At 49.8% G+C, this 17819-nt stretch overlaps 1 protein-coding gene across 1 annotated transcript in view; it reads right to left on the bottom strand.

The window, feature by feature from the left end:
- Nucleotides 1-17819, bottom strand: part of CABLES1 (Cdk5 and Abl enzyme substrate 1) — a 108973-nt gene that overhangs the window by 72774 nt on the left and 18380 nt on the right. The window lies entirely within an intron of this gene.

Genomic DNA, 17819 nt, shown 5'->3' with positions numbered 1-17819 from the left:
TACAGTTCTAATTACACCGGGCTGTTCAGGAAAGGCTTCCAAAGTGAGTATGCAGCATAAGAGCTGTGCCAAAACCGCACAAAGATCCACTCAGAAGCGAGGTGATTCTACGGCTATTGGAGTCTTCGGCAAAGGCCCATATCAGAGATCTGAATGGTGTCAGTGTGCCACGAAGCAATTCTGGGAGGAAAAGATATTAACAGAGGTGGTTGGCAGGATATACTCTATTCCAACCATTGTTTTCCAAAAGTCATTTATTTTCAGTAAGTGAATGCAATCAGCTGCCATCTTGTTTGTTAATTTATTGAGGCGCTCCCAAGTGGTGCTCAGGGGTCAAGGACTGGCACCTCAGTGCTAGGGCCTGAGATGAGGTACTGCTCGGTGGGTGCTGTTGGGGCCAGGGACCACCAGGACCACCCATCGGTGCTCATGATTCACAGGTGCTATGTGGTTCTGGGAACCAAACAGAAGGAGGGTGGGTCCAACTCAAGCCAGGGAGAGGGCCAAGGAGCAAATCAGGGAAGTTTCCTGGATACCAGAAGGGGCACTGATCAGCCCCTCCAGGTGAAATCACTCTAGTCCAGCCAGAAGGGCCCCCTGCAAAGAGTCCTTTGGTCACCCCTGCACCCCACTCCCCCCCACACAATGTACCTCACTATTCACTTGTCTCTACAGAGCAGAGATAAGTCGGACCTTACAACCACCATGGATGGCAAAAGTGGACTCAAACCTTCGCTCTGTCTCTCCAGAGAGCTCAAGTTGGTCCTCGCTCCCAGCTTGGCCTGGGAGATTTCTGTTCCTGACTGGGATGGAAGTACTTGAAAACGGAAGCCTGTCAGGTGCCAGGATGTGTCAAGACTCACCTGAAGCTAGATGGTAGGCACCAAAATTAATTGGTTCCACAGTTTAATGCCTCATAATCATCAAAAGACCATTACCAAGGTGCATAAAAGTCCAACAGTCTGGCTGTTGCCTTTAATCAAAAGCATGAGTGGTATAAACACAATGGAAGACCCACCACACATGGATGGGGAAGCCTCAGGGGCCAGAAATGAAAGTGGAAGAGCTCCGAAGTGCCCTGCCTGCCTGTGCTCCGAGGTCAGAGCAAAGGGGGATGGGGGGACGAAAGGAGTGTTCTTCTCCAGAGACAAACTGTGCGTAGCTCCCGGAAGGGCAACGCCAGCCCAGGCTAAAACGTTGACAGGCCCCAGTCACACATCTATACCAACAAGTCTTTGAATAAAATTATTTTGTTCGGGGCTGGAGCAATAGCACAGCGGGTAGGGCGTTTGCCTTGCACGCAGCCAACCCGGGTTCGATTCCCAGCATCCCATATGGTCCCCTGAGCACCGCCAGGGGTGATTCCTGAGTGCAGAGCCAGGAGTAACCCCTGTGCATTGCCAGGTTGTGACCCAAAAAGCAAAAAAAAAAAAACAACAACAAAATTATTTTGTTCAAGGATGAGGCAGGGAAAACCCCGTTCCTCCTGGGGCCACCATCTGTGTGGTTCATGTGTTCTCCTCACATCTGTGCTTTCTTGCACACGCATAGATGTGTCTGTGAGTCACTAGCATGATTCAGTGGTCCCAGTAGGAGTAAGCGCATGTGTGTGCATGTGTGTGTGCACATGTTTGTGCACATACTTGTGTGCATGCATGCATGTGTATACGTGTGTGCACGTGTGTGTTTGTACATGCATGTGTGCAGGGTCGGGGGGGGGGGGTTACTCGTGCTGTCCAGGATTACTTCCTTCTTTGTACCTTAAATAAAGGGATAAGCTCTGACCACCTGAAACCCTAAACTGAAACAACAAGTGGATCTCAAAATGAATGAATGAATCCAAAAATAAATTACTGACCATTAGAATTGGCTGTTGAGAGGACTGAAGTGATAGTACAATGAGAAGGACACTTGCCTTGCACACAGTAGACCGTGTGGCATTCCATGGAGTTCTCTGAGCCCACAGACATGATCTCTGAGCACAGGAGTAAGTCCTGACCATCGTTGTGTGTGGCCCGAAAAACAAAGAGAAAGAACTGGCTATTGAGATGGAGAGTCTCAGCCAGCCTTGGGTGATGCTGGTTTCATTAGAACTTGGTCTTCACAGTTTCTAGGCAACTATCAAGGAAGACCCAGGATGATTTGCTCCTCTATCCCTCAGACGTTACATGCTAAGCAATCCGCTGAGGGCTTGCTGGCTATCTATGTGTTTGGGGCCAGGGAGGCTCAAAGGGCTGGAACACATTCTTTAAGGGAGGGTTGCCAGGTGTGGCGCCCCCCCCTAAAGAATTATGTTTGAATTTACTGCTCAAAACATTGTTCAATTTACAGAGGGGGAAACTGAGAGCTGGACATAACCTGGGCATGGATCACACATGGCCACCGAGGAAGGAAGTGTGAGGGAAGGAGTCACGGGAACTTCTGTGCGACAACCCGGAGGCGCATCCTCACATCCCTCCTTTTCCAGAACCCACAGCTGACTACTCTGGCGGGGACCAGAGAGGGCTGGGGGGCTGCCCGCGGGCCGCCACAGACTGAGACAGAAGCCACCTGCCTCGAGGCTGTGGCACCCCAGAAGGACCCATGCTCCAATTAGAGGAAATCACGGGTCTTCAAAGGCCCCTCAGGAGACCTGTGAAGGTCAAACAGCGCTTCCAGGCCTGGTGGGGGAGCGGCAGGACTTCACTCCCTGCCCCTTTCAAATTCCGATGAGTTTCCCTCCAAGTCTCTTTCAGAAGAAGAGACGCGCTTTCCATTTGAAAGAAGGCTTTTTTTGGCTTCAAATAGCTAAAAAGTTTATTTTCCAGTAAAAGCTTATTTTGCCAAAGAAACTTTCACCCAATTGGGTTGGAAAAGCGGGTTTCAAAAGACCACAGAGCCTGAACGAAGTCTCAGCACCATAGAGGCCTATTCTGAGGCAGGACCGCAGCCTGGTCTGGAATCCTGTGCTTCCCTGGGGTGCTCCTTCACAGTTCTCCCTCAGCTTTCCCTCAGGGTGCTCCTTCAACGTGCTTCCCCAGGGAACTTCCTAGCCATCCTAGAGGGGGCCGAACTTGGTGGAGAACAAACCTTGTGTGTTCCTGGGCACAGACCTGAGGCTCTGCTCTACACAGCATCCCCCAGAGGGGATGTGTGAACTGTGGGGCGGGTTGTGGGAGGTTGAGGGGCTGTGGGGGGGGGGGCAGTGGCGGTACGATGGGATGTGGGGTTTGTGGGGATGTAAGGGATATGGTGTGGGGCTGTGAAGTATGTGAGGGTACGGGGTACTGAGAGGGGCTGTGGGTGTGGGTGGCTGTGAGGGGCTGTGGGTGAGGGGGGCTGTGAGGGAGACTGTGAGGGAGACTGTGAGGGGCCGTGGGGCCGTGGAGCAGGCTGGAGCTCTCTCATCAGCTGAAGGAGGAAGTCAGAGGCAGCTTCTGTCTGCACTCAGGTCAAGCTCTTCAGGGATGAGGCTCCACTTTGGGTCCTGTTTTTTCCTTTCCATTAGAATTTTTTCAGGGCGGTAAAACAGACATAGCATGAAATGTACCATTTGCCCTCTGTGATTATACAACATGGTGACATCAGACACTTTCACACAGTGGTGACTCACCAGCCACCTCTCCATCTCTAGACATCCTTCCGAACTGAAAATCTCTTCCTGGGCGTGGTCAGGCCCGAGGAAAATCTCTTCCTAGGAGTGACCTGTGGCAGCACTCCGGGACTAGAATAGGGTGGGCGGGATGCCAGCACCTGAGCCTCTGCATTGCTTCTCCAGCCCCTGGAATAAAATTCAGAACCTGCTGCGTACCCGCAGCTGCCGCCACTCCTCTTCGGGTGTGTGAATCTGGTGACTGTGCCCTTGTGTCCAAGGATTCACGCAGTCTCCATCCTTTCGGGGTCTGGGTTTTTGAGAGGGTGTGTGCTGCGGCCACACCCGGCAGTGCTCAGGGCTGTCTCCAGAGAGCTCCCCTGGCGGTGCCCGGGGCACACGCACATTCAAGGCGAGCACCTTTTTGGCCGGTCTGTCCCTCCAGCCTGTCCTTTTGTAAGTTCCGCTTACCTAAGTTGGCCTCGCCTCAGTTGTGTGGTGTGAAGGTTCCTCCCCTTTCCAGGCTGAGTAACTGTGTTCCCATGTCCTCGTTCTTCCCTTCACTCCTGAAGAGCCTTTGCGTGGCACCTGGCAGTCTGCGGTCCTGAGTCACACTGCCCTGAGCCCCACCAAGTAGTGCCTGTGCTAAAGAACTCAGTGAGTCTCCTCCTCCTCCTCACTCCTTTCCCCATGCCGAGCCCCTCCTGGACCCCACAATGTCCTGCCATTATCCTGGAGTAGTTTTGTGTTTGCTTTTCCTAAGTGACTCAGGTCCAGGACTGAACCATAGCAGGTATCCTACTAAGCCTCTGGAACAAGGAAACAAACCAAATAACAGCCCCCCAAACTCCCCCAAGGATCACCGTTACCACTACAAGTGGCCCACCCGCCCAGCCATCAAGCTATGCCATTTCCATCAGAACAGTGCCTGGCTGACCTTTATTTGGGGGAGGGGCTGTTGGTGGTGCTCAGGGGCTATTCCTGCCTCTGCTCAGCATCGTTTTTCTTTTTTGGCTTTTTGGTTCACACCTGGCGACACAGGGGTTACTCCTGGCTCTGCACTCAGGAATTACTCCTGGCGGTGCTCAAGGGACCACATGGGATGGTGGGAATCAAACCCAGGTCGGCCGCACACAAGGCAAACACCCTACCTGCTGGGCTATTGTTCCAGTCCCTCTGCTCAGCATCTTCCACCCAAAAGTTACTCTCTCTGGGGGCAGCTTCTAGGTACTTTTAATTTATTTCCTTAAGGGTTTCAAATATGTAAGCCATATATATATATACACACATATATGTATGTATACCATATATCATATATATAAACCATATGTGTATATATGTATGTATATATGTATGTACATATATGAGGTTTCTGGGACCAACTCCAGAACCAGAGCAGGGGATCAAACTTTGGTGAGTCATACACAAGACAAGCATCTTGCTCCTGCAAGGGCTCTCAGGTCCACTGACAATTTCACCAAGTGTATTTTGAATGAGCTGATAATACTAATTAAAAAGGAGCACCTGGTAAATCTGAATTTCCAACCTGCTCTTTAAAAGTTGGCCAGCGGCGGGGCCAATCAGGTGATGCCTCTCTAGGGGGTAGTGGAACAGGTCTGAGAGAGGAACCTAGGCACTGCCTGTCTGGGGCCACATGTGTTTCCAGTAAGAAGTCTCCCAAAGAAGCCTGTAGTGTTTTCATTTTTTTTTTAAGTGGAGGGGGAAAAATTGTAGGATTAAAATTAGCATGAAGCTAACATAAAAATACTACAGCCACTCCCAGGAGATTAGGGAAAATAATTTCCGCTGATAGTGATCTTGAGATTAGTTTTATCAAGCCAGTCGAGCACCAAGCAGGGAGAGTGATCTGGTTTCTATTTCTAGCTTCTCCCCCATCCTGCTTAAGTCATTCAGAGTTAACTTCAACTCCTTGATTTATTTTTTACTCTAGCAAGGGAATGCCACACTCTCCTTTCAGGAAGACATTCAATAGGGAAATCATGGTCCATGTTTACTGCTAGAAATTAAAGCTTTGGGGGAAAGTCTCAAACAAGGGGGAAGGAAGAACAGAAAGCAGGGACCTGTCTGACCTCACCCTGAATCCCTAAAGGGTGTGTGTGTGTGTGTGTGTGTGTGTGTGTGTGTGTAAAGGTTCTCTGTGTGTGTAAAGGTTGTGTGTGTGTGTGTGTGTGTAAAGGTTCTGGGTGTGCGTGTGTGTAAAGGTTCTCTGTGTGTGTAAAGGTTGTGTGTGTGTGTGTGTGTGTGTGTAGCAAGAAAAGTTTTTATTGAATGGAACTTACATGGGAGTGAGAGGAATGTGTGTTCAAGGGAGAACATGAACTTCTCCAGAGTGGAAATCAGCAATCAAAGAAACAAAAGCAAGCAAGAGAGATGTGTGTTGAAGGGAGAATACCAGCTTGAAGAGCAAACCTACAGTTTCCTACATGTAGGAAATGAGCCACCTGGGGCTGGGATGGTGTTGGCTGGGTGGTTGAATAAGCTGAGTTGGTACTTCCTCTCCCATTGCCAATCACACACAGGCTTCCTCAGTCTCTCCCTTTTACCCTGAGGAAATAAAATGACTATATACTTACTGGTAGGAGGAGGGGGGAAAAGAAGAATATATACATACACTGATCGGATGACAAGTGACAGAACCTGGCTACCTGTATACATCCTCCACCCAAAGGGTACTGATAGTCCCTGGAGGGCAGCTTGTAGGTAATTTTAATATTTCCTTAAAGTGTTTCATATAGGTAATTCCTTTTTGTTTGTGGCGGGGAAATACAGGCTTTTCTTTTCCTTTTCAGAACATGCCCAGTGGTGCTGAGGCCTTACGCCTGGCTCAGTAAATCCTCAATGATTTCAATAACACCATTGTGAGTTACTGTTAAAGTGTTTGGCATATCGAATACATCACGGGTAGCTTGCCAGGCTCTGCCGTGCGGGCAAGATACTCTCGGTAGCTCGCTGGGCCCGCTCGAGCAAACTGATGAACAACGGGAAGACCGGGACCGGGGACCGTGATTGTGAGTTACAACAATCATCACAAATTGACTTTTATTAAGTTTCGATAAATTCATCTGTCTTTGTGTTGTGAAAAACAATATGAACTAAAGTCTGGACCACTACTGGCAGGGCTCAAGGGACTATACACAGTGCTGGGGATCAAACTCAAGTTGGCTGGGGCCAGAATGATAGTCCAAGGGGTAGGGCTTTTGCCGTGCACACAGCCGATCAGGATTTGATCCTCAGCATCCCATATATGGTCTATATGGTTCCCCGAGCATCACCAGCAGTAATTCCTAGATGCAGAGCCAGGAGCAAGCCCTGAACATCTCTGGGTGTGACTCAAGAAGCAAAACAAAAAATTCAACTTTGCCATGTGCAGGTAAGTCCCCTACCCACAATACTACCTCTCTGGCTCCAAGAATTTAAAAAATGAGGCATCATGAGAACTGGTCCACAGAACTGAGTTTATCACAGACAGGACCCAGGAGGTTAGTGGGGCTGGAGGCTGGGGACTGAGGCGATGGTGGAGGCTGTGATGTTAGAATGCTGTATGCAAGAAACCCTGTAGTTAACAGTACTGTAAGATATGGAGGCTTCAAGAAGAAAATTTTTTCAGGAAAAAGTATGTAAGTGCTGCATTCACATGAGTCACAGATGTGTATATGTATAAACGTGTTCTGGAATTCTCAACAGTACTAAGGAATCAACTGGCACCATTACTTAAATAGGCAGAAGGTCAAGATGTAGAAAGAAATGTTGATGGCTTATTACCAGCAAGTAATGGCTTTACCAGCTGCTGCGCATACATCAAAACAGCCCTAAAACTGCTGCTTTCTAGAAGACAAGGAAATCACTCATTTCCCTTGAAATATGAACTTTCAGGCATCAAGCTTGATGAGGAATTGCTGCATTTGAATCGACTTTCCCTCTATAAATCATCCCTGTAGGAAAGTTTGCTTCAAGATGATTTGAGGGTGGGGGTGGCGGTGGGGTGGAGGCAGAGTTAGCGCCACGGTGCCTGGCCTGCTCACAGCAGCCGGATCCACAGGGGCCAGTGTGGAAGCGGCCAAATGTCCATCGATGACCAAGATCAACAAAATGTGTTGAATATGGAATATGATACAGCATCCTATGGAAAGGAGATTCTGACACAAGTGGCTATGACATCCAAGAACCTAGGTGACGCTCTGCTAAATGGTGGAAGTCAGACTCTGATAGACACTCGCTTGTAAAGGAGGTACCGAGAACAGCCACTCAAGTTCACAGAGACAGTAAGCTGAGTGGTGGCTGCCTAGGTCTGAGAGAAGTAATTACTGCTCAGAGGCTACAGCCGACTATTTGGCAAGATGTAAAGAACCGTTCTGCAGAACAACTGCAAACACCACGTGAATGTGCTTAACACAACTGAACTTCGCACACTCCAAGGGCTAAGATGCTGATTTCCTGTTTGGTGACGCCTTAAGCTTAATGTGCAGTGTTTGCCCTCTTCGCTGTCATATCTGTCTTCTACTGAGGCTGGTAGTAGTTAAATCTAAGAGGTAGATTAAAAATGACATAAGAACAGTGGCTAGTGGGCGTCTCAGGCACTTTGGTGGTAGTAGAAGGGCAGGTGTACACCAAGATCATCAATACTAACACTTTTATTTTTCAGTTTTTGGGTGGCACACAGCAGTACTCAGGGCTTTCTCCTGGCTCTGTAATCAGGGCTGACTACTGATAATGCCTGGGGGACCCTACGGGGTGCCAGAAATTTGATCTGGGGTCAGCCAACTGCAGGCTAACCCCAACAAGGCAGCCCCCTAACATGATTTTAAGCACATTACTTCAAAAAAATTTTTGAAAAATATAACTCCATAGGTTGGTGTAGATATTGGCATGTGGCAGGTCTGGGTTCCATCCCTGGCACTGCGTGGATCCCGGCACATCACCAAAAGCAACCCCTGAGTACCACCGGGTCTGGTCCCCAAACACAAAAAACATCAGTGATTCCTCCACCCCAAATCTCATTCCCCGTTCTGCAACTGGCCGCTGAGACCTGCAGGCTTAAGAAACTTCATCAGAAAATGAAGCACTGGAGCTAGAGCAATAGCACAGCAGGTAGGGTGTTTGCTTTGCACACGGCCCACCCGGGTTCGAGTCCCAGCATCCCATATGGTCCCCTGAGCACCACCAGGAGTAATTCCTGAGTGCAAAGCCAGGAGTAAGTAACACTTGTGCATCGCCAGGTATGACTCAAAAATTTAAAAAAAAAAAAAAAGAAAGAAAGAAAATGCAGCATCTGCAAGTGAAGTGGCCGATGCCCTGGTCTCTGCTGCAAGGCCAGGCAGTGCACTCGCCATGGGGTGATACACCTGGTGGACACCGGCCTCTGCTGGCCCTGAGGCAGGGAATGGGCAGCTAAGAACAATACCCCTAAGCCAAAGGCAGACAGTGAGCTCCGAACTGGTAAGGGAAATGAGCCTACAAGTCCTAGCCTGGTGTCTCAAGATAAAATGAGTCTTTAGATACCTGAGGGGAAATTGGTGTTTTCAGTAACAGTTTCTTGAACCATGCTACATTGTTCATCCAAAGGAGAGTAAGAGAGACCCCAGGCTGGCTGTGAGGCCCCCAGAGTCGCAGGTCCAGGGATAAGATTCCTATCCTGGGAGCCTGAATGACTGAGCTCAAACACCATGCTCATGACTCGGTTTTCCTACCTGCAAAATGGATACACCTCGCTTAGAGAAGCACAGTTAGGAGCATGCCTGGCATGAGCCTGACCTGGGTGGTGGAGTGCTTTGGTTTTGTTTTGTTTGGGGGCCACACCCAGTGATGCTCAGGGCTTACTCCTGGTTGTGCTCCAGGAACACTCCCAGTGGGCTCAGGGGACCACATGGGGTGCCAGGAATTGAACCCGGTTCAGCTGTGCGCAAGGCAAGCACTTTACCCACTGTACTGTTGCTCTGGATCCCTTGATCCGGCTTTGATTTTTAGCACTGGGTTTGGCTCTCAGAGCACTGCCAGGGGTGACTGTGAAGGCCCCCAGCACTTCTGGGATGACCTAAGTATGCTGGTACTGTACAAGCACTATATCCTCAGACCCTTGCACTGAACTGATGGCCCAGTTGGTCCAAGAATTACTATCTCTTGGGAGCTCTCTCCTTTAAAAAAAATAATAATAATAACCCTAGCTTATAGAATTGTTTCACTGATTACTGTTCATATTTTCACTTGTCTTCAGCTGGGAGCCACACCCAGCAAGTGGTGAGGGATACTCCTGGCTGGGTGCTCGGGCCCTGGGTGTGCTGGGGATCAGAGCCTGGGCTCCTGCATGCCAAGCCTACGGTCCAGCCCTTGTTTGTGTTTCTAAAGCTTTTGCTTCATCTCACGTAAGGAGGTTACTACTAACAAGTCTAAGAACGCGTCCGAAGGGAGCGGGAGACATTCTCCCTGCAGAACCCTTTCCCCAAGGCTCCCCCTGTAAGCCCCACAGGCTGTACCCCGCTCCCTGATGCTCAGAGAGCACTGCTGAGGAGTGTGGGCTCCATCACCCTGCCCACCAGCCTTGCGCGGGCTTGTCGCTTGTGTCTACTCCCCCACCCACCACTGCCCTCCCCACCTTCTGCTCTCTCCTCCCGCCTCAATCCCTTCCCCCGGCCCCCTCTGTGCTGTGCTCTCTGACATGCGCCTGCTGCTAGCACCTGGGCCTGTGCTGCTCCCTCAGCCTGGCTGGAAGGAACCCAAGGGTGGGACTTCTGTCACTCTGTCCCCTCCTCCCTGCTTGACTCCGGTGGCCCGGTCACTGATGAGACTTCAATCCACTTTTCCCACCTGCCTCACCTACAAGGTCCAGCTTCCTGCATCCCCAAGAGACGGCCTTAGACCACCTCCCCTCCCCGGCCAAATGCATCCGCAAGGGGAGCTGGGACACCAGATGCCATCTCAACCTCCTCCTTGTCCTGTTCACGGAACCAGTCCCCACCCCTGGCCCCATCTCAGTTGGTGGTTCTGATGATTTTCAGTTCAGTGCTAAGTCCGGTCCAGTCTATTTCTGAAACAGACCTTTTCCTTCCCACAGCCTCAGCCTGGTTTGTTTCCATGAGTGAATCGCTGTGTTTTTTCCTCCCTTATTGTGTTGTGGTGCTGAGGACTGAACCCAAGACCTCACACACACAAGGCTCTACCTCTGACCCACACCCCCACCTGCAAACTATCTTGCTGTTCGGAGCTACGAACCTGGTGGCCGTCTCCCACTGCAGAAGAAGAAAATGTCACCTCCTTAGCAAAGCCCAGAGACACAACCAGCCCTGCTCACTCTTCCCACCTCATTTCCTAGCCACGTTAACCTTCCATTCCTTTCCAGAAAAGGCCGCTTTCTTGTCATGTGACTTTAGGACAGGGCGGTAGTACCTCTGCCTGGGATTCTTTCCTACTGAAGCCCTGCTTGCAGGTGGCTTCTCTCCCGACAGCTGAGCTCAGCACCTCCAGGAAGTCTAACCTGACTCAACCTGGTGGAAACTCTCACAGTTCATTTTTCCTTCTTCCAATGTCAACTGACAGCCATCTATGCATTTGCTCATTTACTTACCTGCCTCTTCTAGGTAAGACTGTTAGTTCCACAATGGCAAGAACTAAGAAGATTTTGCTCAGCCCCATGCCCAGATTCCAACAAATGGCTGTGAGTGGAATCAAGATCTCCTAAAAGCAAGCCTCCGTGAGCTGCCAAAATGTACAGAGGGACATCAGGACATGAAGCAGCTGTCTGACTTAATAACACAGGCTTAAAAAAGAATGCAACACGCCCACAGTGATCATTAGAGGTGATTATCTAGATTATAGAAACTTTCTCACAAAGGATTATCACTATTATCTCTGAAGAGTTTTCTTGGTACTTTAGCAATGGGGTTTGTTTTCCATATGTGAAAAAAAAAAGAGCAATTCAAGAACATGTAGAGCAAGATATGTGGGGCCCGAACGGGCGGACAGGGCGTAAAGAGCTTGGTCTTGCATGCAGCCCCCTCTGGGTCAAGGCCCCGCACCACAGGAGTGACCCTGGGGCACAAAGTCAGGACTAAAGCCTGAGCACAGTGGGGTGTGGCCCCAAGACCAAAATATGAAATAAAAGTGTACAGGGCTGGGCATGTAGCTCAGAGACAGATCGCCTCTCCCGGATAGGAAAAGTCCTGTGTTTAACCCCCAGCATTGTGAAATTTAAATAAAAAGTGTAAAAACATAGAGATAGTCACAAGCCGGCCACCAGCATCAGGAGCAGGACTGGTGTCTGGACACAGCAGGGGTGCAGGGACGAGGAGCATCAGAGCCTCACCCCAGGGAGGCACTCCAAACGCGAGCAGTGATGGCACTGCGGGTGAGCTTGCTACTTCTCTAACTTACCACGTCTTTAACACACCCGTAGTTCAGACTCCACATTTCTGAAATGCAGTACCCCATGGAGGCCAGGAGAGACCCACAGGGTCACGGGTGAGTTGGTGTTGTCTTTTTTTTCTTTTTTGGCTTTTTGGGTCACACCCAGTGATGCTCAGGGCTTACTCCTGGCTCTGCATTCTGGAACCACTCCTGGCAGTGCTTGCAGGACCATATGGGATGCGGGGAATCAAACCCGGGTCGGCCATGTGCAAGGCAAATGCCCTACCCGCTATGCTATTGCTCCAGCCCTGGAGGTTGTCTTTTTCAAAATGTTCCCCAAGTCTGACATTTGGCACAGAACCTAAAAGGGTAGCTTGGGAGTGGGGGACCCAGAGGCACCCATGGCCCCCACCAACTGACCAAGTCCACCAGAACTGCCTGGGGTCACCGCTCCTTCTCATGTTGCTCCGAAGGACCCTCCAGGTCTCCTTCCCAGAAGTCCACTGGACCCACTGTTTCGTCCCAACGCCAGTAGTCCCCGAGGGTCTGGCCCGGCCACATGGCACCCGGAATGAAGCTCTTGTGAAAAGAAGGTGGAAGGTGACCTCATCTCGCTGTTTCCCAACTCCACACTCAGGCACTCCATTGTCTGGCCAAGTAGTTCTTTGCTAGGCAACACACTATCTCAAAAGGCTCTTTAGGCAATTCAGAGCCCCTGTGGACAAGAATTCCCCCGCCATGCCCCAGGCACGGTGGCCACAGGAAGAGTTGGCAATGATACCACTTGACAAGGATGCAAAGAAAAAGGAAAACCACAAACCTTTCTCCCTCCTCTCTCGGGAGACTTTTTTTTTTTTGGCTTTTTGGGTCACACCTGGCAATGCTCAGGGGTTCCTCCTGGCTCTGCGCTCAGGAATTACTCCTGGTGGTGCTCGGGGGACCAAATTGGATGCTGGGAATCGAAGTCGGCCGCGTGCAAGGCAAATGCCCTACCCACTGTGCTATCGCTCCAGTCTCTCTCTGGAGACTTTTACCTTTAGATAAGACCGGGCAAGGGGGTGGGGGGGCACAAATTCCTCTGAGGAAAAACAGAAGGAGGCTCTGTAACTGTGGGCTCATGCTAATCTCACTAGGAGCAACGGTCTTTTGTCTGTGTGTGTGTTTTAATTATTCATCTTTAAACTTAAACAGATGTCTTTTATAAGTACATGCAGCCAGCATCATCTGACCAGAATCTATTTAGCAGTGTATCTCACACTGCTGCCTCGGGCTGAATAAACACAGACTCGGATGAAAGAATCCCTTGTTCACTGATAAAGTGTACACAGTAGAAAAAATAATCTTGGGTAAAAGGTCTACTTAAAACGTGTCACAAAGTACTTGCTCATGGGAACAGTTATGAAGGAAACGAAGATTTTTTTTTTTTTTTAGCAAGAGACTCTTCTGAGTATCTATCATCCCACGAACACAGCACACTGGGAAAGTTCAGTGCTGGACCACAAGCCCATTGTGCATGGAAGCTGGCTTTTTTTTTTTTTTTCTTGCAAGCGAACAGCAGAAAGCCCTCCCCAGGGCTGCGAAGTGCTGAATCTATTTCTGAACAGCATTTGCCTATGTGGTTCCATCGGCTTCCTCTGTGTCCTTGTTCCTAACTAAAGCAGTCCCATCGAAAGATTAATTCGGTGTCACTCAACGGTGAGACCCAGGTCGAGGGGGAAAGAAAGACAGGCAGTAACCTCAGTGCCTAAGAGGGAGGCTCCCAGGCAGAAAAAGAATTGATTTTTCAAATTGTGACCCTAGCGCTGTTTCTCAGGTCCCAGAGGAACTCTGTCCTGCGTAGTTCTCTCCTTCAGGGGTCACGAACGGCTGGGATCTGCTTAGGAAGGCACATGTCTGAGGGGTCACGAAGGGCTTCGTTGGCAGGATGAAGCACACGATGGGGGTCCTTCCATTCTGGGCAGCATGAGGCTGCTCGCTACAGACATCTCCACCAGCTGCTGATTTGCAAGAAAAGGAAAATTCTTGCAGTTTAAATAGACTGGAATAGCTGTCAGGATAGGGTGGGAGGGGAACGGTAAACACAGCCATTTGCTTCTCACATGGGTGAGTTAGGCTCTGCCTTGAGACATCTTGAAGTTTGGTCTTTTAACACTGGAATTTCCAGTGGCAGGGGCTATGAGACGGGCCAGTTGCCTGGTCCTCTGTGGGTGCCCTCTAAAACCTATTTGCTCATCTGATTAGCTGGCCACACATCAAAAATGCCACAAACGTGACAAAAGTCGGTTTAATCTGCTGACAGTCCAACGGGAGCTTTGGCTAAAGCTCTAAAACATTGTGCAGGTCTGAACCAACTAACCCAAACGGATCAAAAGGACTGGAAAATTGCAAAATCCTCTCCTGGCTCAGGGCCAGGCCATTACAACCAGCCTTCCCATATGACTAATTTCTGGAATCACTGCGGACTGACTCAACACGTGTTTTCTGAGCACCTATCATGCTAAGTGAGAATCATGGCCAGCACGCACGGCTGGCCTGCACCATGCCAGATCCGTTCCCAGCGCGGAAGAGGAATGAATCCACTTAATTTGCACATTAGCCTTGCACACTGGGTGCGAAAGCTGTGTTTTACAAGCGCTTTACTTTATAAACAGCACATAGTCACACACCTAGCAGCCAAGCCAGCACCCATGACCTAAGTTTGGCTCTGGAATGTATACCCATGAGAGACAATGCTTTGCTGTTTTCCTGTGGAATTAAATCATAAGTGAAATTATCTAGAGGGTGACTTTTTTTTTTTTTTTTGCTTTTTGGGTCACCCTTAGTGATGCACATGGGGTAACTCCTGGTTCTGCACTCAGGAATTACTCCTGGTGGTGCTCAGAGGACCATATGGGATGCTGGGAATCAAACCCCGGTCGGCCACATGCAAGGCAAACCCGCTGTGCTATCACTCCAGCCCCTAGAGAGTAACTTTTAAAAACGGTACTAAAATCTGGTGTAAGGGGCTGGAGCAATTGCCTTCCACACTGTTGACCTCAATTCAATCTCTGGCACCACATTTGGTACCCTGAGCCTTGCCAGGAGTGATCCCTGAGCACAGAGCCAGGAGTAAGACCTGAGCAGAACCTGGTTTGCTCCCCCCTCTCCAAAATAATAACAACAACAACAAACAATTTTTTGTTTGGGGGCCACATCTGGCAGTGCTCAGAGCTTACTCCTGCTCTGTGCTCAGCGACCACACCTAGCAGGGCTCAGGGGGACAATGTGGGGTGCTGGGACTCAAACCTGGGTCAGTGCTTGCAAGGCAAAAGCCTTGCCTGCTGCACTAACTCTCCACCCCATGTTTTCCAATCCTTAAAACAACAAAGTATGACAAACCCTTGGCCTTGGAATACAAACGGATTACCGAGCAACGGGAGGATGGGAAGGGGACGAAGACCAGACTGAAGCGACAGAAGGACAGTGGTGGAGAGTCATGGGAATTTTGGTGCTGGAGGGGGGGGGGGGGAATACAGTAATTTTGCTCATTGGTACCATAAGCTTTAACACTACGGTAACCACTCAAATAAATAAAATTAATTAAAAATTGAAAGGGAAAAATAAAAATAAAAACAACCTCCAAACCCTGCCGTAAGTAAGGTCCTACAATTCAGAGCGCTCATCCAATCTGTCCCCTCCCCAGCCTGCACAGCAGGAGGGAAGAAAGAGGCTCAGAGCGGGATTCCACCTGCTGCCACCAGCCCGCTGATTCATAGGCGCCCCATCACCCAGGGGAAGATGATAAACCCAGCCCTTCTCCACTCCAGGTGGTGCCAGGGAGCCGTGAGAATGAAGAGGACAAGCCTTTGAAAGGAGAGGGTGCCTTCCAATTCCTCCCATCCCTAAAAGCCTCCAGCAAGTGGCAAACTTGAAATAAAAACATATAAAAGCACATCCCATACGGTCCTCTGGGCACTGCCAAGAGTAATTCTGAGTACAGAATCAGGAGTAACACCTGTGCGTCGCCAGTGTGGCAAGAAAAAAAAGAAAGAAACGAAAAACAAAGTGCAGAGTTAATATCTGGGGAATTCAACTGTCTTCTACATTTTCTTTGCAACCCCAGTCCAAGCTTCCAGCACTTGTCCAGTCAATTGTGGACATATGTGCTCCCTGAGCAGGGCATGGTGCGGCCGGGGCGGGTTTGGGGGTGGGAGTGGGAGAGGTTCCAGTGTCCAGGCACTGCCTTCCTGCTTCTCAGCTTCTCTGAAGCTCCCCTGCAGCAGACACGGGGCCTTTCTGCAGCTCTTTCATGCCATCTTTTGCCTTCTGTGCTTGTAGGGATGCATCTGCTTATGAAAAGGGCCCCATGGCAAAGAGTCAAAGTGTTGCTGAGCTATCCCACCCCTAAGCAGGCTGCGGGGTCCCACAGAGCAAGTACCTGTGAATACCTCACCTCCCCTGACGAGATGGAAAAAAAAATGGTCCTTGAAGCTCCGACCTCTGAAAAGGCCTGTGCTTGGCTGAACAAAGTGCCTGACACAAGCGGGAGAAGCCAAGGCTAATGAAAACTCACCTGGGTGGCGTTTGCAAGGTCAGAAAGCAGAGACTTCCTCCCAAGGGCATCTCCTGTTAATGCCATTTATAAAAGTTCTGATTGCTAGGCCTGGAATATGCATTATCCGCCTTTTTAGAACAAAAGGAAACTTCTAAAACCAATCAGCACTGCAAACAGAAAGTGACAAGTTTTCCAGCTTACACTCCACAGCTAGAGAGTCTGCCTAAGTGATTTCTCAACCAGGGTACCAGAGGGTACCCTGTCCACTCCCGGGATATCCCAAGGAGGTCATAGTTAAAAATGGCATTGATGGGGATGAGGTGGAGGCACAACATAAGAACTGGGGTCAAACCAGTAGGCAGGGGCTACAGGAAGGACTCAAGGTCAGAAGGGTAATTAATACAGTTGCAAGAAAAAGTCGCAAAGCCCCACTCTCTTATCAATTTGTGACAATATAAAATCAAAGCTCAACTCCCGTGTAAACATGCACATATATTTTTTTTATCCTGGATTTTGTCAGCCAGTACATACCTTACCCATGTCCTTATATCTTAGCTTTGACTTGAATTTTCTTGGCTCCCAAAGAACTAAAGTTATGATAAATGTTGCGCCTCTTAAGCTCTGTGGCTAAATCCTTTCCTGCTCTTCGCTGCACACACATCTTGCAAGGGAGGGTGTATCTGGACTGGATGAAGGGATTGAAACACAACATTCCCATCTCACCCAGCTGGCCTGGCCTCTGGTATTCACTAGCCCTTGGCACAAACAGGGCTCAAATGCACAGCCAGCTTTAGCTACTTACATACACACAGCTCCCGCCGCGGTCAGACAGGTAAGCGACATAAACAGAAGGAAGGGCTCAGCGAAGAGGCAGAAGATGCCAAGTGTCAGGAAACACTGCCTGGATCCCACAGGAGAACCTACTTGGCTCAGGAAGGTCACAGAGCTTGTTTGGATCAAACACCGTGCTTGACTAAAGGCAAAAGGGCAGAGGAGCAGGCTGAGAGCCTGCAGGGTCAGACAGGATCCCAGCTCCGCGAGCTCTACGTGACTTGGCGAGGAGAGGAAACTCCCTAGAGTTCAATTCCCTGGTCTGCGTGGTGATGTCAGCCCCTGAAAAATATGCAGAGCATCAGCGGAGTTGCCTGGAAGGACCACCGTGTCAGACACTGGCTGAGAAGTATCGAGGTACCGAGCACTCTGACCAAGGAGGGATCTGACCATGAACTGTCCCCCTCCCCACTTTGTTCATGACAACTGCAGCGCACGCAGATTTATAGAATTTGCCCAAAGTCACACCCAGGAAATGGCTGATGCAGGGATGAGAAGCTTTTTGTAATATGCCCATAGGTAAGT

Source organism: Sorex fumeus, unplaced genomic scaffold (assembly GCF_029834395.1).
Source record: "Sorex fumeus unplaced genomic scaffold, SorFum_2.1 ptg000128l, whole genome shotgun sequence".
Taxonomy (NCBI): domain Eukaryota; kingdom Metazoa; phylum Chordata; class Mammalia; order Eulipotyphla; family Soricidae; genus Sorex; species Sorex fumeus.
The sequence above is the reverse complement of the archived record's forward strand: the minus strand, read 5'-3'. Positions and strand labels throughout refer to the sequence as shown.